This window comes from Monodelphis domestica, chromosome 1, assembly GCF_027887165.1.
Source record: "Monodelphis domestica isolate mMonDom1 chromosome 1, mMonDom1.pri, whole genome shotgun sequence".
NCBI classification, from domain to species: domain Eukaryota; kingdom Metazoa; phylum Chordata; class Mammalia; order Didelphimorphia; family Didelphidae; genus Monodelphis; species Monodelphis domestica.
Window position 1 is genome coordinate 532,422,594 of NC_077227.1, and position 24,146 is coordinate 532,446,739.

The 24,146-nt window shown below is 37.8% G+C and overlaps 1 pseudogene; it reads right to left on the minus strand.

Moving 5' to 3' along the window:
- Positions 1–6,824: 6,824 nt before the first annotated feature.
- LOC100031824 (deoxyhypusine synthase-like) lies at positions 6,825–16,333 on the minus strand (annotated as a pseudogene).
- Between the last annotated feature and the right edge of the window lie 7,813 nt (positions 16,334–24,146).

Genomic DNA, 24,146 nt, shown 5'->3' on the forward strand with positions numbered 1-24,146 from the left:
TAGAGATATAAAAAAAATTGGGAGGGGTGCATGAAGTTTATTGGCTTTAGGGATCTGTATCATTCTTTTTTCCCCCAATTTGAATTAGTTTATTTAGTCAATTTAGCACATTATTCCTTGGTTACAATGATCACATTATTTCCCTCCCTCCCCTCCACCCACCCTTCCTGCAGCCGAAGCACAATTTCATTGGGTATTCTTGTGCCCTTGATCAGAACCGATTTCCATGTTGTTGGTGTCTGCATTAGGATGTTCATTTAGAGTCTACATCCCCAGCCATTTCCCCTTGACCCATGTATTCAAGCAATTGTTTTTCTTCTGTGTTTCTACTCCCACAGTTTTTCCTCTGCATGTGGATAGTGGTTTTTCTTGTAGATTCCTCCAAGTTGTTCAGGATCACCGCATTGCCGCTAATGGAGAAGTCCATTACATTTGATTGTACCACAGTGTATCAGTCTCTGTGTATAATGTTTTCCTAGTTTTGCTCCTTTCACTCTGCATCAGTTCCTGGAAGTTGTTCCAGTCCCCATGGAATTCCTCCAATTTATTATTCCTTTGAGCACAATATTATTTCATCACCAACATATACCACAATTTGTTCAGCCATTCCCCAGTTGAAGGGCATCCCCTCATTTTCCAATTTTTGGCCACCACAAAGAGCGCAGCTATGAATATTTTTGTACATGTCTTTTTCCTTATTATCTCTTTGGGGTATAAACCCAGCAGTGCTATGACTGGATCAAAGGGCAGACAATCTTTTAGCGCCCTTTGGGCATAGTTCCAAATTGCCCTCCAGAATGGTTGGATCAATTCACAACTCCACCAGCAATGAATTAATGTCCCCACTTTGCCACATCCCCTCCAGCATTCAATACTTTGCATAGCTGTCATGTTAGCCAATCTGCTAGGTGTGAGGTGATACCTCAAAGTTGTTGTGATTTTCATTTTTCTGATTATAAGAGATTTAGAACACTTTCATGTGCTTTTTAATAGTTTTGATTTCTTTAACTGAAAATTGCATATTCATGTCCCTTGCCCATTTATCAGTTGGAGAATGGCTTGATTTTTTTGTATAATTGGTTTAGCTCTTTATAAATTTGAGTAATTAGATCTTTGTCAGAGGTAATGAAGATTGTTTCCCAATTTGTTGCTTCCCTTCAAATTTTGGATGCATTAGTTTTGTTTGTACAAAAACTTTTTAATTTGATATAATCAAAATTATTGATTTTACATTTTGTGATTTTTTTCTGCTTGGTTTTAAAGTCTTTCCTTTCCCATAGATCTGACAAGTATACTATTCAGTGTTTGCCTATTTTGTTTATTGTTTCCTTCTTTATATTCAGGTCATTCACCCATTGTGAATTTATCGTGGTGTAGGGTGTGAGATGTTGATTCAGACCTAATCTCTCCCATACAGTCTTCCAATTTTCCCAGCAGTTTTTATCAAATAGTGGGTTTTGGTTCCCAAAAATGGGATCTTTGGGCTTATCATAGACTGTCTTGCTGAGGTCATTTACCCCAAGTCTATTCCACTGGTCCTCCTTTCTGTCTCTTATCCAGTACCAAATTGTTTTGATGACCACTGCTTTATAGTATAGTTTGAGATCTGGGACTGCAATTCCTCCTTTGCATTTTTTTCATGATTTCCCTGGATATCCTTGATCTTTGGTTCTTCCAAATGAACTTTGTTATGTTTTTTTTTTTTCTTATTCAATGAAAAAGTTTTTTTGGTAAATCAATGGTTATGGCATTAAATAAGTAAATTAATTTGGGTAAGATTGTCATTTTTAATATGTTAGCTCGTCCCACCCATGAGCAATCAATGTTTTTTTCCAATTGTTTAGATCTAGTTTTAAATTTGTGGAGAGTGTTTTGTAGTCATGTTCATATAGTTCCTGTGATTGTCTCAACAGATAGATTCCTAAGTATTTTATATTGTCTAGGGTGATTTTAAATAGAATGTTTCTTTCTAATTCTTGCTGCTGAAATGGGTTGGAGATATATAGAAATGCTGATGTCTTATGAGGGTTTATTTTGCATCCTGCAACTTTTCTAAAGTTGTTGATTATTTCAACTAGCTTTTACATTGATTCTCTAGGATTCATTAAGTAGACCATCATATCATCTGCAAAGAGTGGTAGCTTGGTCTCCTCATTGCCAATTTTAATACCTTCAATTTATTTTTCTTCTCTAATTGCTACTGCTAGTGTTTCTAGTACAATGTTAAATAATAGAGGTGATAATGGACATCCTTGTTTCACTTCTGATCTTATTGGGAAGGCTTTTAGTTTATCCCCATTGCAGATGATGTTTGCTGATGGTTTTAGATATATACTCTATTTTTAGGAAAGGCCCTTCTTTTTCTAGGTTTTCTAGTGTTTTCAATAAGAATGAGTGTTGTATTTTATCAAAGGCTTTTTCTGCGTCTATTGAGACAATCATGTGATTTTTGTCAGTTTGCTTGTTAATGTGGTCAATTATGTAGATGGCTTTTCTAATATTGAACCATCCTTACATTCCTGGTATGAATCCTACCCGGTCATAGTGAATAACCCTTGTGATGACTTGCTGAAGGCTTTTTTCTAGTGTCCCATTTAAGATTTATGCATCTATGTTCATTAAGGAGATTGGTCTATAGTTTTCTTTCTCTGTTTTTGACCTGCCTGGCTTTGGGATCAGTACCATATTTGTGTTGTAAAATGAAGTTGGTAGAATTTCTTATTTGCTTATTCTGTCAAATAGTTTGTATAATATTGGGATTAGTTGTTCTTTGAATGTTTGATAGAATTCCTTTGTGAATCCATCTGGACCTGGGGATTTTTTCTTTGGGAGTTCTTTGATGGCTTGATCAATTTCTTTTTCTGATATGGGGTTGTTTAGGTAATCTATTTGTTCCTCTGTTAGTCTAGGCAATTAATATTTTTGTAAGTATTCATTCATATCACCTAGATTGCTATATTTGTTGCCATATAATTGGGCATAATAGTTTTTAATGATTGCCTTAATTCCCTCTTCATTAGAGGTGAGGTATCCCTTTCCATCTTGGATACTGTGAAATTGGTTTTCTTCTTTCCTTTTTTTAAATTAAACTGACCAGTACTTTGTCTATTTTATTTGTTTTCTCAAAGTACCAGCTTCTAGTCTTATTTATTAAATCAATAGTTCTTTGACTTTCAATTTTATTAATTTCTCCTTTGATTTTTTGGATCTCTAACTTAGTCTTCATCTGAGGATTTTTAATTTGTTCACTTTCTAATTTTTTAATTTGCATGCCCAATTCATTGACCTCTGCCCTCCCTAATTTGTTAATATATGAACTCAAGGATATAACTTTAGCCCTGAGTACCACTTTGGCTGCATCCCATAGGTTTTGAAAGGATGTCTCATCATTGTCATTTTCTTCAATGAAGTTATTAATTGTTTCTATGATTTGTTCTTTAACTAACTAGTTTTGTTTAATTTCCAATTAATTTTTCATTTACCTCTCCATTTACCCTTACTAATTATTATTTTCATTGCATTGTGATGAGAAGGTTGCATTTATTATTTCTGCTCTTTTGCACTTGTTTGCAATGTTTTTATGCCCTAATACATGGTCAATTTTTGTGAATGTACCATGTGCTGCTGAGAAGAAGGTGTATTCCATTTTGTCCCTATTTATTTTTCTCCACATATCTACTAACTCTAATTTTTCTAAGATTTCATTCACTTTTCTTGCCTCTTTCTTATTTATTTTTTGGTTTGATTTATCTAGTTAGGATAGAGGAAGGTTCAGCTCCTGAATCTATCTATCTCATCCTTGAGCTCCACTAGTTTCTCTTTTGAAATTTGGATGCTTTGCCATTTGGTACATACATGTTGAATACTGATATTTCCTCATTGTCTATACTGCCTTTTATCAGGATGTAATTACCTTCCCTATCTATTTTAAATAGATTTATTTTTACTTTGGTTTTGTCAAATATCATGATTGTGACTCCTGCTTTCTTTTTTTCAGTTGATGCCCAATAGTTTTGGCTCCTTCCTCTTACTTTCACCTTATGCATATCTACCTTCCTCATGTGTGTTTCTTGTAGATGGCATATCATAAGGTTTTGGGTTCTAATACACTCTGCTATTTGCTTGGGTTTTATGGTTGAATTCATTCCATTCACATTCAGAGTTATGATTACTAGTTGTGTATTTCCCAGCATTTTAATTTCTACTCCTGGTCCTGCCTTTTCTTCTTTCACTATTTCCTTCTACACCAATGTTTGTTTTTAATCAATCCCCCTAGTTCCCATCCTTATTTTACTTTCCTTTCTACCCCCTCCCTTCTTATCCCCCCCTTATTTTCCTTGCAGTCTTTCTAAAACTACCCCCACCCTCTCCCTCCCTTGTACTGCTTCCCTCCCCACCAGTCCATTTGTTACCCTTCTACTCATAGGGCATGAATCTATTCTCTGCCCCAATGAATTGGATTGTTCTTCCTTCTTTGGGTCAATTTCAATGCATGTAAGAGTTGAGTATTTCCTGTCTCCAACCTCTTTACCCTTCCAGTGTATTGATGATTTCCTCTCTCCCACCATGAGCTTCTTTGTGTATTAACCTCTTTTTAAAGCTCTAGTTATATATATATATATATATATATATATATATATATATTTATATATATTTATATATACATATGTGTATGCATTTATGAATACATATATCTATATACCTATTTGATTTATTTCTTGTCATTTCATCATATACAGTTTGTCACTGTTCCCTCTAAGTGTAATTTTTCTAGCTGCTCAGGTGATAACAATTTTTAAGGGTTACCAATGACCTCTTTTCTTATAGGGATACATATCATTTTAACTTATTGAGTCTCTTAATTTTTTTGTTTTGTTTTGTTTTTCTTTTTTCCCTCTTTTTAAATTACCTTTTGATGATTCTCTTGAGTTCTGTGCTTGGGTATCAAATTTTCTGTTCAGGTCTGGAATTTTCTTTACAAATTCTGGGAATTCTTCTATTTTGTTGAATGGCCATACTTTCCCATGTAAGAATATAGTCAGTTTTCCTAGGTAGTTGATTCTTGGTTGTAGACCTAGTTCCCTTGCTTTCTGGAATATCATATTCCATGCCTTTCGGTCCTTCAGTGTAGATGAAGCCAGATCCTATGTTATCTTCACTGTGGTTCTGTGGTATCTGAATGACTTCTTCTTGGCAGCTTGTAATATTTTTTCTTTGGTCTGATAGTTCTTGAATTTGGCTATAACATTCTTGGGTGTTGTCAGTTGGGGATTAAGTACAGTAGGTGATCTGTGGATTCTTTAAGTCTCCACTTTTTCCTCTTGTTCTAGAATATCAGTGCAGTTTTCTTGGATAATTTCCTGTAGTATAATGTCCAGGCTTTTTCTTTTGTCATGGTTTTCTGGTAGATCAATTATTCTTAAATTGTCTCTCCTTGAACGATTTTCTGAATCCTCTGTTTTGTGAATGAGATGCTTCATATTTTCTCGATTTTTTCATTCTTTTGGTTTTGTTTTATAGTGTCCTGCTTTTTTGTGAGGTCACTTAATTCTGGTTGTTGTATTTTGGTTCTTAAAGACTGGATTTCATCCCTAGCTTTTTGGTCATCCTTTTCCTTCTGGTCTGATTTTCTTTGGAGGTCATCTTTCATTCTCTTTACCTCATCTCTCAACTCCTTTGCCTCTTCTTTCATGTTCTTTGCCTTATCTTTCATGTCCTTTGCCTCATTTTCCAGCTGGCTGATTTTGGCTTTCAAGACACTATTTTCTGTTTCCAGATGACTTATCTTAGTTTTCAAATTCTTTTCCCAATTGTCTTCAGCCTCTCTTAATTGTGTTTTGAATTGCATTTTGAGTTCTTCCAAAGCCTGTATCCAATTTGCTGGGATTTCTGTTTTATTGTTTGCCTCCTCCTCTCTTTTATTTGCTCTTGGTTCGTTGCCTGTACAGAAGCTGTCCATTGTAATTTCTTTCTTCTTTTTCTGTTGTTTGTTCATATTTACCCCTTCTTTGCTCCCCTTATTTGTCTGAGCTCTTACTCCTCTCATTTTTTTGGTTTTGGGGTTTTCTGTCAGTCTCTGCTTTTGGAGCTTTGACAGAAGATCTTTCAGTGCAGTCTGTGGGGGAGGAGTGTTGGAGTTTGAGCTTCCCTGTCTTCTGGAGGCTTTTGATTGGATTGTGCTGAAGCAGGATGTGCTCTAAGGCCAAAACCTCCTGGAAGGCTGGAGCAATATGGAGAGTCTCCACCACTCTGACCAGGCTACCAGCTCTGTGCTCCCTCTACAGCTCCTTTCCTGCCACCTGTGTTTGATACTCAGAGGCTGGCACAGCCCTGCCCTCAGGGTACACCCTCCAGACTACCTCCTTTGCCTTCCCAGTGGTTCCTGCTGCCACTGGAGGCTTAGCGCTCTAGGTGGAGGGGGGGAGGAGTCCTGGGACCTTCCTTCTGCCTTCCCCTTAAAACCGAGTATTCTCGGATTCTGGGTTTTGGGGGGTGTACCTTTTTAATTGAGTCCAGCAGGAGGGTTCCTTGGCTCTCTCTTGTTGTTAGATTTGATTTTCAGTCCCCTAGGAGCATTCAGTTTGTGATTGGTAAGGGTTTTCAGAGGTCTGAACTTTTGCTGCTTCTATGTGGCCATCTTGACTCTGCCCTCTTTGTATCATTATATGCTACATAAAGGGACCTTTATCCCAGGCCTGGGTATTTTCCGATCTTGGCCAGGGCACCATGAATATTGGGGATGCCTGAGAAGTAATTTAGAGACAATAAATAGGAGGGGTCAGGGGTCAGGACACCCAGCTTCCAGGTCTATTGGAACCAGCTGCTCAGTCATTGTTTTTCTCAGGAGTGAAGGCCCTAATTTTCTGGGCAAATGTCTCTACCACAAGCAAAGGGAAGATAAGAGAAGCTTCAGCACAGACCTTAACTGGATTTGCATCAATTCTGAATTTGTCCCAGGACACAGCTTCATCTGGCCTTGCCCCTGAGTCTGAGCCATCAAATCCCTGGGCTTTATTGAAATAGACAGCATAATCAGCTCCATTCCTTTTGATGTTGGCATTGGCAATATGGTGTTTCACCAGGTCTCATCCGAGAATGATCATGCCTGTTTGCTTGACAAAGATGGCTTGAGCATTGATGAGCCATATGTCCTCCACAATGTCCAGCACCAGCCCTGGGTTCTTGTATGAGTAGAAGAAAATCATATTGCCAAGAGTCACAGCTGGGCTTAGTGCCAGGATGTTGTTCTTCTGTGCCTGGTAATACACAGACTCAGGATTGTTGATTGCTTTGTCCAGTTGTGCAATCATCTTTGATTGAGTCCATTTTACTCCTCTGTATTTTACCTTTTATAGGTGAACAAACCAAGGGCTGAAGAGATTAAGCAACTTACCCAAGGACATACATGTAGTAAAGATCAGAGGTGAGATTACAACCCAAATCCTTTATCTCTAGAGCCATAATTCTCTTTACTCTATCTACTGCCTTTATCTGACTAAGCTGGAAAATCAGTAAGTAGTTAAATATACTTATGTAAATAGATATTGCCAAATATATATGCAAATATATATTGCCACATATACATACATACATGCAAATATCTACATAACCTTGCCCTTGACTAAGACAATAAACTAAGAACCTTTCATCCAAAAAGGTTCTTTCTGCCACCACAAATGTATTAAAGTTTCCAAAGATACATAGATATAAAACTCAGAAATAATTTCTGGAGCATGATCTTCTTCTCACCTCTCTTTATTTCTTAACAGAACATAGGAGTAAACATTGCATATTGTATAAGCAGAAGGAAGCCTGAATATGTTATCTATAAATATGAATGTTAGGAAAGATGGTAGTTAAATGAGCTATATTCATGTTTATGTGGTTTGCTTCAAAGTCAAGGGGCTGTCCTAGGAAATCATTTACTCACAAGGCATTTTGGCTCTCCTTTTCCAAACATGCATGGCAAATATCAGAAACAAACACAATTATTACCAGAGCCAGGATTTGAACCCCAAATTTCTGACTCCCAATCTTGTGTTCCTTCCAGGAAAAGAAAGCCCAATTTGGTTTATCATGAAATCTCTTATCCAATCTCCAACCTTTGGCAAAGAAAAAAACGACAACAGGAAAAGAGAAAAAAGTATTCAAGAATGAAAGATATTGTAGAGTTGGACTGATTTACTGAGTCAAAGGTGGGGAGGGAGGAAAGGATAGTCAGAGCAAGGGTGATGACCTGGGAAGGAATTGAAGGGTGGAGGGTTTGGAGGTCACAGTGAGGATGAAGAATATGTTTAGTTGATAAAGGCACAGTTAGAGATGAAATGAGAGAAGATTATGATTGGAAAGAAAATTTAGAGTTCTCAAAATGGAAGCTCAATATAAATGAACAGTCAACACAACAGTGTGATATGGTACCAAAAAAACAAGGTGGTCTGAGTTTTATTAAAGGAGTCATAGGTTCCAGAATGAGGGAGGTGATAATCCTGTGATTATATTTTTGGGCCACCTCTGGAATATCATGTTTTATTCTGAGTACTACATATTATGAAGGACACTGATAAATTGAAGATTGTCTTAGGTAAGACAAACACGATGGTAAATGGTCTTCAAATTACATCATCTGAGGGTCAGTTGAAGGATGTGTATCTTTACCCTGGAGAAAAGAAAACTTAGTGAGGACACAAAGGTGGGAATCACTTGAGCCTCAGTGTTTGAAATAAAGAAAAATGTATTAAGTGTCCTACATACTTTTATAAAGTGTTTTTATTTTATTAAATTAGCTGTAGTACAGTGGAAGAGACAGAAATACAATTAAGACATAATCTCTGCTTTGTGGAGTTTCTAGTCTGGTAGGGAGATCAAACATAGTTATTTAAATATAATACTATTAGATGAAAACATATAACAGATGAAGGAGGTAAGTCATTGATATTATTGATTCATTGTTATTATTGATATTAAAAAAAACAGATGAGGAAAGAAAAACAACTTCCAGTGGATTTATAATTTGCTGTCAGAGGGCGACCATCTCTTTCTCTATAAGGAAATGCAGTCTATGATTTCTTCTGGTTTCTCAGTAGATGAGCAGAGAGGTGTCCCTCAGCTTTGACAGCTGCCTCAGGTAGTTGACAAAGATCCTCTTTATCAAGTTAAAAAGCAGATGCTTCATCTTTACTTGTCTTCAAGAAAAACTCCACCAGCCAATTCTGAGAATCCCTTCCCCCAGACAGTTACAAAATTATCTCAGAGATAAGCATGTGGAAAACTTTGTTGCTACAGAAAAGCCAATTTTGACACTGGTCTTTTCTCTGTCTGGAAGCCACAGAGTAGTTGGAGGATTGAATCCTGAATGCAGCTCAGAAAGAAACAAATCCCTTCTCCCGCTGTGATCCCACGTTAATCTCAACTGTTCTCTTTGGTTCTTTTGTACCCACAATATTGGTGGGACCCTAATGCACTATGAGAATCTGACCTCACTCAGGACAGCAGTCAGACAGTGCATTAAACAGTCAAGAATGCTTTACAGAATGGTTTCCAATAAAAGAAAACAAAGGTGGATCTTACAAAAACCACAAGAGCTCAGCTCATCCTGCTCGGTGCCTCTGAGCAAAGCTGTACTATATCCATCCAAGGCAGCTGGGTAAGACAGCTAGATATCTCTCCTAACCTTAGTGAAAGAAAAGGGATTTCTATGAAGCCAGTCTTACCCTCTTCTTGCTCAGTTCAGGCTTACTTCTGTATATCTGCACATCAGAAATAGGAGAATGGCCATGCCTTTCAGCTATTGTGATAATCAATGTGAGCACCCTCACAATCTAACCAGCTAGGCTTCTGGGCACCACTCCCAACAACGATGAATATATTAATTGGCCATGTATCAATCAATCAACGCACCAACAAACATGTATTTAATGGCAAGTACAGGCTAGTTGCTGAGGATGCACGTATTATAAATAATTGGATAATTCCTACTAACAAAGATCCGATGCTCTATTAAGTGGTGCATATTGTTTATTTATAGGCACCACATTTATAGGGCCCTAAAGTGGATAGAGTGCCAAGCCTGGAGTCAGGAAAGCCTGAGTTCAAATTCAATCTTCAATAATTACTAGCTGCATGATCCTATTCAAGTCACTTAATCCTATTTGCCTCAGTTTCCTTATCTGTAAAAAATGAGCCAGAGAAAGAAATGGAAAGCTACTCTAGTATCTTTGCCAAGAAAGCCTTAAATGGTGTCATGAAGAATTGGATATGACTGAACAACAACTTGTATATTTATCAAAATATAAATAAATAAGGCAAAAATAAAGTGAATAATACAAATATATATATATATATATATATAATGATTAAATTCAAGCTGGTTGGGAAGAGGGTACTAGAAGTTGGGGGAATCAGAAAAGGTTTCATGCAAATGGTAGTTGGCTTGTACTTAAAGGATGAGAGGGATTCCATGAGAAAGATTTAAAGATGGAAATCCAAAGATGGGAGATGAAGTATGTGTTGGGTGTGAGGAATAGGATTTCATAGTTCAATGGAGCTATCCAATATGCCTAGAAAGATAGGTTGGTGTCAGGTTAAACAGTACTTTAAAAGCTAAACAGAGGAATTTATATTTGATCCTAGAGTCATTTAGAAGCCCCTGGAGTTGATTGAGTAGGAGAGTCTATGGTCTGTGCTTAAGGAAGTCATATTCGCTGCATCACGGAGGATGGACTGGAATGGGGTAAGACCTGAAGAATAAGGGAGGCTTAGGAGGCCTTTGAAATAATCTGGGTGAAAGGTGATGAAGGCCTGATTTAAAATGATAGCTCTGTAAAAGTAGAGGACTTGGATGAAAGAGATGTTTTGAAAGTAAAATTGGAAAGATTTGGTGATTTATTAGATATATGGAGTGAGGAAGAATTTGTAATCAAGGCTACTGCTGAAGTTATGAACCTGGAAGACTGGAAGGATTATTTCTTTATACAAATAAGAGAGTTTGGAAGAAAAGAGGGCTTGGGAGAAAAGATGACAAATTGGATTTTTGATAGGCTAAGTTTAAGATGTCTCCATCTAGTTTGAAATATCTAATAGGTAGGTTTAAGGAGAGAATTAAATCTCAGAGAAGAAAACAGAACTGGATATGGAGACCTGGGGGTCATTCCCATAGTTCAGACAATGGGAACTGATGAAGTTAGCATGGGAGAGTTAACATATAAGAGCAGCACAATGAGCCAGCAAAAGAGAGTGAAGAGTAGTCCAACAGGTAGGATGACCCAATTGGCACACTTCATGGAGACTAAGCTCTATTATCCAGGGCTGAAGGTATTTTTGATTCATCATTATGACTATTGTCTCTGGTAACACTCAGTTGCCAAATCCTATTACAATGACTTTTTTCTTTATTTAAAAAGATTTTTTGATGTTTTTTAAACATTACTAATGCTTCCTTTGGCTTATAGGGTAGAGGTGTGATGAGACAGAGAGTACAGAAAACATCAGATCATCTTAATAATATAGAGATAAGGTTATTTCTAGGATTGATTCAAGTCATAATGAAGGAATGAAATAAACATTTATATAAAACAGTGCCAGACACTGTACCAAGTGATTTTAAAATATTAAATAATTTTATTCTCACAACAACCTTAAGAAGTATTCCCATTTTACCGCTGAGGAAATTTTGGCAGGTGGAAGGTAAGTGATTTGTCCAGGGTCACACAACTAATAAATGTCTGAGGTTGTTTTTGAACTCAGATCTTCCTTGTCTTCAGATCTGATACTGTATCCGTTGTGTTACCTCACTGAATAAGATCAGGACTATGTTCTCTTAGTGGAAGAGGGCACCTTTGCTTCATGGGCCTGCTGCTTTTTACTTATGTAATGACTATGTATATTTGTATATTATCTCTCTACTACACTATAGGCTCTATAAGGGCAGAAACCAACTCATATTTAAATTTTATATTTCCCCCTGGAAGAGCCTACCACTCTACATACAGTAGGTGTTTAAGAATTTTGTTGAATGAATCCTGTTTGATAATGGAAGAAAGTCGGTTCAATTTTAGAGACATACTTTCCAGGGTTTAGATATAAACTTAGAAATGATAATGGGAAAAAAGGAGAATGTCACCCTTTCTCCTGATTAGAATAAATTTTAATCAAAGGATAGTAGAGTTAAATCTGAAAAAAACTCTTGGAATTAGGTTTCCTAAAAACACCAGGATGTCCAAAATTTTTTTAAGTTAAAAAATGTATCATTAAAACTATCTTTTAAAAACTTTCCTATGAGGGTCTAAGAGAGAAACGTGACCATCAGTTCCTCTTTGCTGACTCTCAATCATGGAAACAATCTGGTCCAAACCCATTTAAAATGGAAATCCCTACTCTGGTCTTCTTGAAGGAAGCTCAGCCAGGTCTTCCCAGTGTTCCATAAAGAAATTAGTGCCTGGTCATATGGTCCTCATAAATGAGTCTCTACAGACCTCATTCTGTTCTGTTTAAACATTCTTGAAAATTGTCTGATCTGGAAGGGCCTGTTCAATCTGTTTTGAGACCCTTTCTCCACCTGGCTCCCTCTAGGGCTTCTGGATTCAAAGGTCTTGGAAAACCTGGGAGCAGAGCTGCTGGGCCCAGATTCATGCATAGAGACCTGGGAACTAGTGAGCACAGTGTTGGGGGAATGCCCCGGGCTTTGAGGAGGAATCTGGGTATTTAAGAATCTTAACCATCCTCGCTAGTACAACTTCCTCTCAGCTGGAGGAAGATAGAATGCTCAAAACTCTATTATAAAAATAACAAGCCAGATTTCTTTAGAGCTTAAGGATTTATAGAACACTTTCCCTACAACATTTTATAAGTGAGGAAATGAGGGTCTGATTTGTATTATGTCTCAAAGCCTGGGAGGCTTGTTGCTGGACACAGATAAATAATAAAAGCAAGAATGTGGGCCAGGAAGAAGATAGTAATTTTGCCCTCTTTGCTTAGCTTTCATGCTAGCTCATATTTATTTGCATAGCAAGACCCAAAGGATTTGGAGAAGGTGGGGAAGTGGAGTGGAAAACTACAGTGCTTTAGACCCAGACAATCCTTTTTAGTTTGCAGGAAGGTTGTTCCTAAAATGTTTGAGAGAGAATGCAGCCTGGCAGTCTGGAGCTCATGGGAGCTAAAGGGGACTTTCTGACCTTAACTCAAATACAGAACTGGTATCAGTGCAGATATTGACCCTGTAAGGACAATGAAATGAATGAAAAAACAACTCCCCGACTCTAAGTAGCTGGTTGACTATTATGTGCTCCAAAAAATGTTGGCCTTTGGTGGCAAAGATAGGAAGAATTGATAGATGCAATTATTTATATAGAGACAACAGTACAATGTCATCACCAGAAGACCTTGGGGTCCCCTATAACATCCGAATGAGCCATTTTCCCCGTGTGTCCTAGCCTCAAGTAGCCCTATCATGAATGCTTCTTTATACATGTGGCTTGGCCAGATATTCCCTATATTACTCTTTATGGATGATTTGTATGTGAATTTATTTTTTCTATTGATGATATATGTATTTGTGGGAAATACACTAGATTTGGTGAGAGGTGGGTGTGAGTATTGTAGTAAGTGAAGAAACTAACCTATTGCTATTTTCTTACTAAGCAACTTTATAAATGTCTTTGCTTTGAACTACTTTTGTCCTTAGGCTGACTAGCAAAAAAATGTTGGTGGGGGCTCCTGAGCTATATAATTTAGAGTGAATAACTCATAGAATATCTCAAATCTACAGCAGCTCTTCAAGGCTTTTCCATGAAGGAAGAATGATGCATAGAGGTTAAACAAGTTGCCCAAAGTCATATCTAACAATCAGTAGAGCCAAGATTTGAACCCAGGTCTTCTGACTCTAACTCAAATACTTATGCAACAGTCTCTATTATCTCTATGCAACAATTTTGTGTTTGTGAAACAGAAATGCAAGGAAGGTAGATTTAGAAAAGGTCTGTGGAAAAAGATATTGGTTATTTAATGCCCCTTCTTCCCTCCTGTTTAATCCTTCTTTCCCTGTCTCCCCCTTAGATTGGAACAAGGAAGTTGTAAGGCAAGGAAAGAGAAGGAAGATAGATTGACTGGCTACAGTGATGTAGGAAAATATATATCTGGCCTGGGGCAAGTGAAGTGACTTGTTCAAAATAAAGTAAGTTGGTGGTAGAATTAGGAGTAGAAAGTAGGCTGCCTGACCCAGTCTACAGAGGCAGTCTGGTATTGGGAAGGGGAGTGGGTATTGTGCTTAGAGGAAAGAAAGCCTGAGTTTAAATTCTTCCTCTAGTAGTTTCTAACCACATGACTGATTACTTAACATTCCAACCCTTTTCTTTACCTATAAAATGGGGACCTTAACCATGAGGCTCAAAGGAGAAAATGTACAGAATAAATATGTTCAACCCCCTTCAGTTCAGTCAATTACAAACCAAAGTTCTGGATCTTCTGGTGCAGTGAAGTTTCTTTGGCACTTCTCTGAACAGTTCATTTTTCTTGATTCAAGGAGCTAGCAAGCTTCTTTTCCTGAAAATTTTCTCAGAAAAAAATGTTGTCTTGGATTTTATGAAAATTATACAATTATTTTTCCTATTTGTTTCCATCTTATGGGAGTCTTATGACATTAAATTTTAGTATGATTGAGACTAGCCTTCAGGATTAAGGCCATCCTGTAGTGTGATAGCCTTCTGCCAAAGTTCTGTTTGCAGGAAAATAAGCAAAGGTAATCAGAGTGATACATAGCCCCTTTACCCTGGGAAATTCAAGGAAGTCTATTAATGGATAACATAAGGTGGCAGTTTCACTACACTATTTTTACAGTTTATTCGTTACATATTGTTTATTTAAACTTGAAGACTTTTGTCTCTTATAGTAAAGATAGCCTTTTTTATTGTATGTTTTTCCAGATTGCATACAGAAATGATTTTTAATATTTGTTTTCTGACATTTATTATCCAAATTCTCTCCATCCCTCCCTCTTGACTCTCTACCAGGTAGCAAGCAATATGTTATACATTTGCTATCATGTAATACGTTTTTCCATGTTTGAATGACAACCACTTAGAAAAGGCAGCCTTTTTTAGTGCTTGAAAATAGTAGAAGGTTCAACTGGCCTGCCTTTAAAATTAGGAACTTTGGGAGCAGCTGGTTTGCTCAGAGGATTGAGAGCAAGGTCTAGAGATGGGAGGTCCTAGGTTCAAATTTAGCTGTAGACACTTCCCAGCTGTGTGACTCTGGGCAAGTCACTTAACCCCCTGGCCTAGCCCTTACCATTCTTCTGCCTTGGAACCAATACATAGTATAGATTCCAAGACAGAAAGTAACAATTAAAAAAATAAATTAAAATAAAATAAATAAAATTAGGAACCTTATTCCAAAAGCAGCAGAAACTCACTAGAATAGTTGGCAGTAGTAGAATGCTCCTTGAATCAAGAAAAATGAACTGTTCAGAGAAGTGCCAAAGAAACTTCACTGCACCAGAAGATCCAGAACTTTGGTTTGTAATTGACTGAACTGAAGGGGGTTGAACCTATTTATTCTGAATGTAAACTCTTATGCCAAAGAGGACTGCCCCCAATTGACTTTTTGTCAGTGCCCCTAGCAAACATTGGTTTTGCTCTCTCTCTTCTGTTTCCCTCTTATCTCTAACTATTGTAGTTTTCTCTTAGAGGTGCAATATTGTATGCACCTTAGCTAGAAGATCTTTAGAGATATAAGCTGGTTCTGTTAAATGATTCATTGGGGAGATTAGTCTCCCAAAGAGACTAGGAGGGGGATCTTGAAAAGTGAATCAAACTTTCTTTGTCTATCAATCAGCAATTTTTAAGTTAATCAACCAAAATCTTAAATGTCCCTACTTAACACTAAGTAAGAGAATTTGCAAGTCACTTACTAAAGTGGATAACAACTCCAGAGGCCACTAACTACCACCTGGGCAGTGCAAAGTAAGTTGAAAGACTGAAATTGGTTCCCCTAAAGTGGAGGAAGGGACAGGAAGTGATGTGGAAAAAGGACTATAAAATGTCCTGAACTTCCTGTCCAAGGAGCTTCTCCTGGTGAGTTGGCATTTGGAAGTGGCTTGGACCTTGACTTTTGCTCTTGGACTGCTTCTTGGAGGACTGCTCCTGGATCTTCTCCTTTGGATTTCATCTTGGGTGAGTGAGCAGCTGGCTTTCCTTTTCTGGCTTCTGGAGAGATTAGTTCAGAGAGACCTTACTTTCCTGGGGGAGGCTGTGTTGGTGGAACCCTTGCATAAGCCACACTGGGTCCTCTGGCTGAGGGTTACTGAGCCCTCCTGGGGCTGAGTTGGATACCAGAGCAACATTTAGTATGATAAGCTAGACATTTTCTCTGCCCTCTTCTTACATTTCTCTACTTTCACTCTTTCCACCTCTTTGTAAATAAAAACTACTAAAAGTTATTTTGACTTGGGTTATAATATTTTAAATTGGTCACCATAATATTACTTTAGAATTATCATATCTAGTCAAACCCTAAATTTAATTTCTTACATAGCCACCATTACCACATTAAACCTCAAGATACTTTTGTAGACCTAACTGGCTTTTGGAAAGAAGGCTTCCGGGAAGTTAACAACAGAATGGTCATTTGAACCTAGAACTTTTGGTGGGTAAATCATATGATATTCTATTGTGCTATGGAGTTTTAAGGACTGTGAATTTTAGTTTTACTCCACCCTGCTTAGTCTTTAGAATTCTAGCAACCAGGAATGTATATACCCCCACGTAAGGATTGGGTATGGTAGAGGAAGGCCTATGCCTGGCATGTGCTAAGAAGTGACAAATCAGAAACAGCTGACTGACCCCCTGGGCTGTCCTAAGACAAACTTAAGCCAGCATTGGTACATGTAAGACACAGGAAGTGATGTCAAAAACTGCCTTTATATTTTGCATCACTTCCTGTGAGAGGGCCTTGGCAGACGAGGCCCTGGAACTCGACTCTGGAGGAGCTCAGCGTGAGTCCTCAGCCAACTTTCCTTTTAGACTGTCATGTGGTGAGTGATAAGGCTGACTCCCTTTCCCTTGGCTTCTGGAGAGGCTCCTTGGCTGAGGCCTCTGAACTCCTGCATGGCTCAGCCTGGGACAGAGCAGTTCAAGTCCCCTTTCCCTCTCTCTCTCTCTATCTCTCTCTCATTCTTAATTTTTTCCTTCTATTGTAAATAAACCACCATAAATTCCATTCTGACTTGAGGATTTCATTGGGGTTTAGAATTTAAATCTCTGGGGACCAACTAAAATTATATTCAGTCTCAACCCTAAAATTTACCCTTAACAGGACTTAGATAACACTAATTATCAAATTAAAGGTAAAGATGAGGCATCATGATATATCTCTTTTTGAACTTTGTGCTCCTACTCCTCTCTATTTGACTTTTCTTTGAAGATAAAGTGAATTAAAAAAAAAATTCCTCATCTTCCATCTTAGAATAAATACTATGTATTGGTTCCAAGGCAGAAGAATGGCAAGGCTAGTCAGTGGGGGCTAGGAAGTATCTGAGGTCAGATCTGAACTTAGGACTTTCTGGCTCTCATTCCACTGAACCACCCAGCTGCCCCCTTGAAGTACATTTTTACTAGCTTCTAGATCCTTTATTTAGAACCAGACCAGCTAGAAGCTATCATGCATAGAGTACTAGGCCTGAAGTCAAAAAGACTCATCTTCCTAAGTTCAAATCTGGCTTCTAACACATATTAGTTGTGTGACCCTCAACAAGACACTTAAATCTTTTTTTTTTTTTGCATCAGTTTCTTCATCTGTAAAATGAGCTGGAGAAAGAAATGACAACTCCAGGATCTTTGCCAAGAAATCTTCAAATAGAGTCATGAAAAGTTGAACACAACTAAAACCAAACAACAACATATTTAGAACCACAGAATTTCACAGCTAGAAAGATCTATAACCCAGAGTATTCTTTTGGATATTCTCTCCCCATTTAGTTTTTGAAACACTGCTCTCTTCTCATTCTTCTCCTACCCTATTAAACACTTTGCAAGTATGATTTGACAATAAGGAGGAGAGCACTAATTGGGGGGTGGATCAAGAAAAGCATATCTCTATCATCTGTCCCCTATGGCTCTACTTGGGTCTTCTTTCTTCCTTTTTCTGGTGATCTCATCTTTTCCCAAAGGGCTAGTTATCATCTCTAAGAAATGAGTCTCAAATCTTATATATATATATATATATATATATATATATATATATATATATATATATATATATATATATATATATCATGTATATATTTCCTGGGCTCCAGTCCCATACTATCAGCTACTTGTTGGATACCTTTGATTGCATAGCATGTAGACATCACAAATTCATTATGCCTAAAATGTAACTCATTAACTTCTCTACACTTGCCTCTTCTCTAGGCTTTTCTATTTTTGTTAAGTTACTACCACCTCCTAGTTCCCTTGGTTTTTAACTTAATAGTCATTCTTTATTCTTTTTCCCACCTTGAATTCAATCAAACAATGACTCAGAACAAGTATACCTCTCCCCTTGCATGGCTAAGTCCATTGTTCAGGCATTTATCACCTATTACCTGAAATATAACACTATCATCCAAACTGGCCTATTTGGCTCATGTCTCTCCTTTCTCTAATCTATTATTCCTTCATATAACTAAAAAAAATAATCTTCCTGAGGCACATGTATAACCTTGCTATTTTTCTGTTCCAAAATGTAGTTCAGTCCAGTTCAGTTGTCTAAGTTGCGTCCACCTCTTTGTGACACCATTTGGGGTTTTCTGGCAAAGATACTGGAGCAGTTTGCCACTGAGGCAAATTGGGTTGTGACTTCCCAGGGTCACACAGGTAGGAAGTATCTGAGGACAGATTTAAGCTTAGGAAAATGGGTCATTCTGACTCCAAGTCTAGCATTCTATCCACTGTGCCACTTAGCTGTCTCCCCAAAATCTTGAGTGGATCTATTTTGCCTTTAGGATAAAATTCGGACTTCTAAGTCTGAAATTGAAAGCTTTCTATAATCATTGTATGGCTTCAATTTGCCTTTCTAAATTCCTTGGACTAGACCACTCTTTTCTCACTCTATGGTCTAACCAAACTGGAAAACTATTCTATGAATTTGGCAACTATCATCCATCTCTGTGCCTTTGTACTATGTATGTTTGTATGTATGTATGTATATATATATATACATATATCTCCAAACAATGCCTTCTCTAGTATGGGGAGGGAAGAGAGAGAGGGAGATACCAGGGAACTCTAATGTAACAAATTAATAAATGTAGTGTAAAAAAATAAAGTGGAGGGACATTTAATAAAGAACTTTCTGTTTACAGATGATTGTGCACTCAACACAGTCTCTTAGTCTGATAAGCAACAGATCATGGATTACATCTCTTCTCCTTATGCTAATCTGATAATTAAAAGGAAGGAAACAGAGGTTCTCCACTAGCCAGAAACATACCATTCATTTGTGTGACAATTAGTTACAGTAAATGGAAAAATTTTGAATGCTGTGGATAAATTTACTTATCTTGGCAGTATAGTCAACAGGGATGTCCACAAGGATAATAAGTTTGATGGATGCATTGCTAAAGCTAACTCAGTGTTTAGGAGGCACTAAAGGAAAGTGTGGTGGAAGAAAATAGGTATTGGGCTGCCTGTCAAACTGAATGCCTACAGTTCCATTGTGCTGACATTGTCGTATGCCTGTGAAACCTGAACATGCTAGTACCATGCCAGTGTGAATTTTAAAAGTCTCCATCTTGGTCTAGCACCCAAAAATTGTGCACACCCACACTACACGGGCATGTGCTAGTCAATGACAAATCAGAAATAACTAACTGCCCACCTGGGCTGTCCTAAGCCAAGCTAGAGCCAACCATTGGCACTTGTGAGACACAGGAAGTGAGGTAGGGAATAGCCTCTGAAATTTGCTCACTTCCTTTGGAGAGAGCTAGAGGGAGTTCGTGTTAGAAGCTTGGACAGGGAGGGCGCCTGCAGACAGCTTTCCTTCAGATCGGTCACGTGAGTTAAGGACTGATTCTTTCCACTTTGGGCCTAAAACTCCCTCTGCCTTGGTCAGAGGTTGAGTAGCCCCTTTCCCTTTTCTCCTCTCTCCTTCTCTCCCTCTCCTTTCCCTACTCCCATTGTGATTAAACCTCCATAAACTCCATTTTGACTTGAGTGTTTCATTTTAGGAATTTCATAAGTAAATTCCTTGGCGGCCATTGTTCAATATTACAACAATCTTAAAAAGGTGAAATTTTCACCATTACACCAGAAAACTAAGTGGTTTCTTAGAAAGATTCTGAAATCACCTGTCAAGATTAGATACCAGATACTGAAGTCCTTTCTTGAGCTGAACTGCTAAGCTTTCAAACTCTATTTGGGAGAATGTAATTCTGATGAACTAGCACCGTTATTTGATTGCTGTGTCCATTTGCCCAAAAGTCTATTTCATGGAGAACTCACACAAAGCAAGAGCTCACACAGAGGTCAGAAGAAGCAACACAAGAATATTTTCAAGGTCTCTCTGAAGAACTTTAATATTGATTATGAGACATGGGCGATACTAGCACCAGACCATCATACATGGTGTGCCCTCATCAAAGAAGGCACTTTGAGCAAAGCAGAATTGCAAGTGCTCAAAAGAAACATGAGATGTCAGACCTGTGGGAAGGGAAAGACTTTAAAACCAAGCAAGACAGAAAGAGTCACAAAATGTAAAATAAACAATTTTGATTACATCGAGTTGTAAACCTCAAATTTCCTTAGACTTATAATTGTTGAAAATTTCACCATTGGGATATTTCATACTTGGAAAATTTCTTACTGATAGTCTATTGGAATGGGAACTCCATTGGCATGGGAGGTTCCTTCTCTTCCCTTCTTATGATTACTTTAGGACAGAAACCCTTTGCTGAACAATGGAAAGGACTTTGACCTATGCTTAAGCATAGAACAGGAATTTCTTTGAGTCTTGATTGATTTAGAATTGATACAATGGAGATACTTGGAATAAATCTCCACCCTATTCAGTCCTAATAGGATTGAGTAAGGGCTGCAGCCTAGATCAAAATTTAATTATTCCAATCTCTACCATACTCAAGTTAACAGGATTTAGAAAGGGCTGTAGCAAAGGAGTATAGATTTAATCATTGGAAAATATGACCTTCAACAGACATGTGCAAAAAGCCAGAAACCTCTGGGCGGTCCTGGGTTAAGCGAGAGCCTCCATTGACAGGGAAATTGATGAAGAGTGATTGGTAGATGTGAGGACTGAGGGGAGGCAACTTGGATGGTGTCCTTAAAGATAGGAGGGTCTGGAGACTCGGGGGGAGAGGATTGAGTTTTTGGTCGGTGTGGTTCGTGGGCTCTGAGGAAGCTTGCTCTGAAGGAAGCTGAAGGTGGGGGCCTCTGAGACTGTTTCTCCATTTTGGACACGTGAGTGAAAGGGACTGATCTCTTTTCTTTGCCCCAGCTATCTAAGGGCTTGGGCCTTTTGGCCCAGCCTAAACAGAAGGGGTATTTAAGCCCTATTCCCTTCTCTCCCCTTTCTCTCTCTATATATATCTCTAATTCCTTTCTTGCTCCTATTGTAATTAAACTCCAAAAAAAGGCTGACGGCTGACTTGAGTTTTTCATTTAGGAATTACATAGCTGATTCCTTGGCGACCTTAAATTAATATATATCAGTCTTTTAAAGTGATTCCCTTGTAACAGAGTTTAAAAGTTTTTGTACAAACAAAACCAATGTAACCAAAATAAGAAGGGAAGCAACAAACTGGGAAACAATCTTCATAACAAAAACCTCTGACAAAGGTCTAATTACTCAAATTTATAAAGACCTAAATCAATTGTATAAAAAATCAAGCCATTCTCCAATTGATAAATGGGCAAAGGACATGAACAGGCAGTTTTCAGCCAAAGAAATCAAAACTATTAATAGTCACATGAAAAAGTGCTCTAAATCTCTGATAATCAGAGAAATGCAAATCAAAACAACTCTGAGGTACCACCTCACACCTAGCAGATTGGCTAGCAAAGGAAAGTAATGAATGCTGGAGGGGATGTGGCAAAGTCCGGACATTAATTCATTGCTGGTGGAGTTGTGAATTGATCCAACCATTCTGGAGGGCAATTTGGAACTATGCCCAAAGGGCACTAAACGATTGTCTGCCCTTTGATCCAGCCATAGCACTGGTGGTTTGTACCTCAAAAAGATAATAAGGAAAAAGACATGTACAAAAATATTCATAGCTGAGCTCTTTGTGGTGGCAAAAAATTGGAAAATGAGGGGATGTCCTTCAATTGGGGAATGGCTGAATAAATTGTGTTGGTGATGGAATACTATTGTGCTCAAAGGAATAATAAAGTGGAGGAATTCCATGGGAACTGGAACAACCTCCAGGAAGTGATGCAGAGTGAGTCGAGCAGAACCAGGTTTTCCTGGTTCTTTATTATTATTTTTTATTATTTATTTATTAATTATATTATTTATTATTAGTTTTATTTATTTATTTATTTTATATTTTTATTATATATATTTTTTTATATAAAATATAAATATAAAAATATTATAATATTTATTATTATACACAGAAACTGACACACTGTGGTACAATCGAATGTAATGGACTTCTTCATTAGTGGCAATGCAATGACCCAGAACAACCTGGAGGAATCTATGAGAAAAACCACTATCCACATCCAGAGGAAACACCAAAGAAAAACAACTGCTTGAATATATGGATTGAAGGCATATTGTTTGGGATGTAGACTCTAAATGAACATCCTAATGGAAACAACAACATGGAAATGGGTTCTGATCAAGGACACATGTAATACCCAATGAAATTGCATGTTGGCTATGGGAAGAATGGGTAGAGGGGAAGGAGGGAAATAATGTGATTATTGTAACCTAGGAATAGTGTTCTAAATTGACTAAATAAACTTATTCAAATGGAAAAAAAGAAACATGAGATGCACAAATTTAGATATTTCCACCCCGAATATTTATATTGGCTATTTGTGCTCAACCTCTGGTAGAGCTTTCTGAAATAGTATTGCTCTGATTAGCCACAATTGGATACATTTTAATACAATAATTGGATAAATTTAAAATTCATGCTTTTATACTAATATGAGAATTCCATGGTAATGTTGTGATTGTTGACTTAAAGATATTATAACTAAAGGTAAAATGACCTTGAGTAGTCTTATTTACAAAGAGGTGGAAAGAGTGAAAGTGGAAAAATGTAAGAAGAAAGTAGAGAATTATCTAGCCTATCACCCTAAGTGCTGCTCCAGTGTGAGGCTCAGCTCTGGCAGGGCTTCACCATGTACCTTGTCCCCACATGGATTTTCTGGTAATTCTCAGCCAGAAGTCCGGTGGTGTCTACATCAAGGGTTCTACTAATGTAGTCTCCTCCAGGAAAGGAAGACCTCTCTGGAACCAATCTCTCCAGGAGCCAGGAAAGGAAGGCTAGCTACTCACCCACCCAAGGTGAAGTCTTCTAACACCAAAGTCCAAAGGAGAAGATCCAGGAGCAGTCCTCCAAGAAGCAGTCCAAGAGCCAAAGTCCCAGCTCAAAGTGAAGCTGAAGTCCAAAGTCAAAGATCCCTTGGACAGGAAGTTCAGAACTTTTTATAGACCTTTTCCCACATCACTTCCTGTCCCTTCTCCAGTTTACAGGAACCAATCATAGTCTTTCAATGTGCCTAGCACTGCCCAGGGGAAGTGTGGCCTCTGGAGTTGTCACCCACTTTAGCAAGTGACTTGCAAACACTCTTACTTAATGTTAAGTAGGGGTGCTTAAGTTTTTGATTGATTAACTTTAAAATTGCTGATTGATAGACAAAGAAAGTTTGATTCACTCTTTATGGTACATTGATCCTGATATTTTGGTTCTCTTTGAGTATGAAGGACAATAACCAGCCAAGTAATAGCTGACAATAGATATATATAACTGGATCTATTTCATTTTTTCAAAGCCAAACATTTATTGAATATAGTCATAAAAGCTACAATTAGGAGCAGCTGGTTGCTCAGTGGATTGAAAGCCAGGTCCAGAGACAGGAAGTTCTGGTCAAATCTAGCCTTAGACACTTCCTAGACCCAATATTGGTTCCAAGATGGAAGGTGAG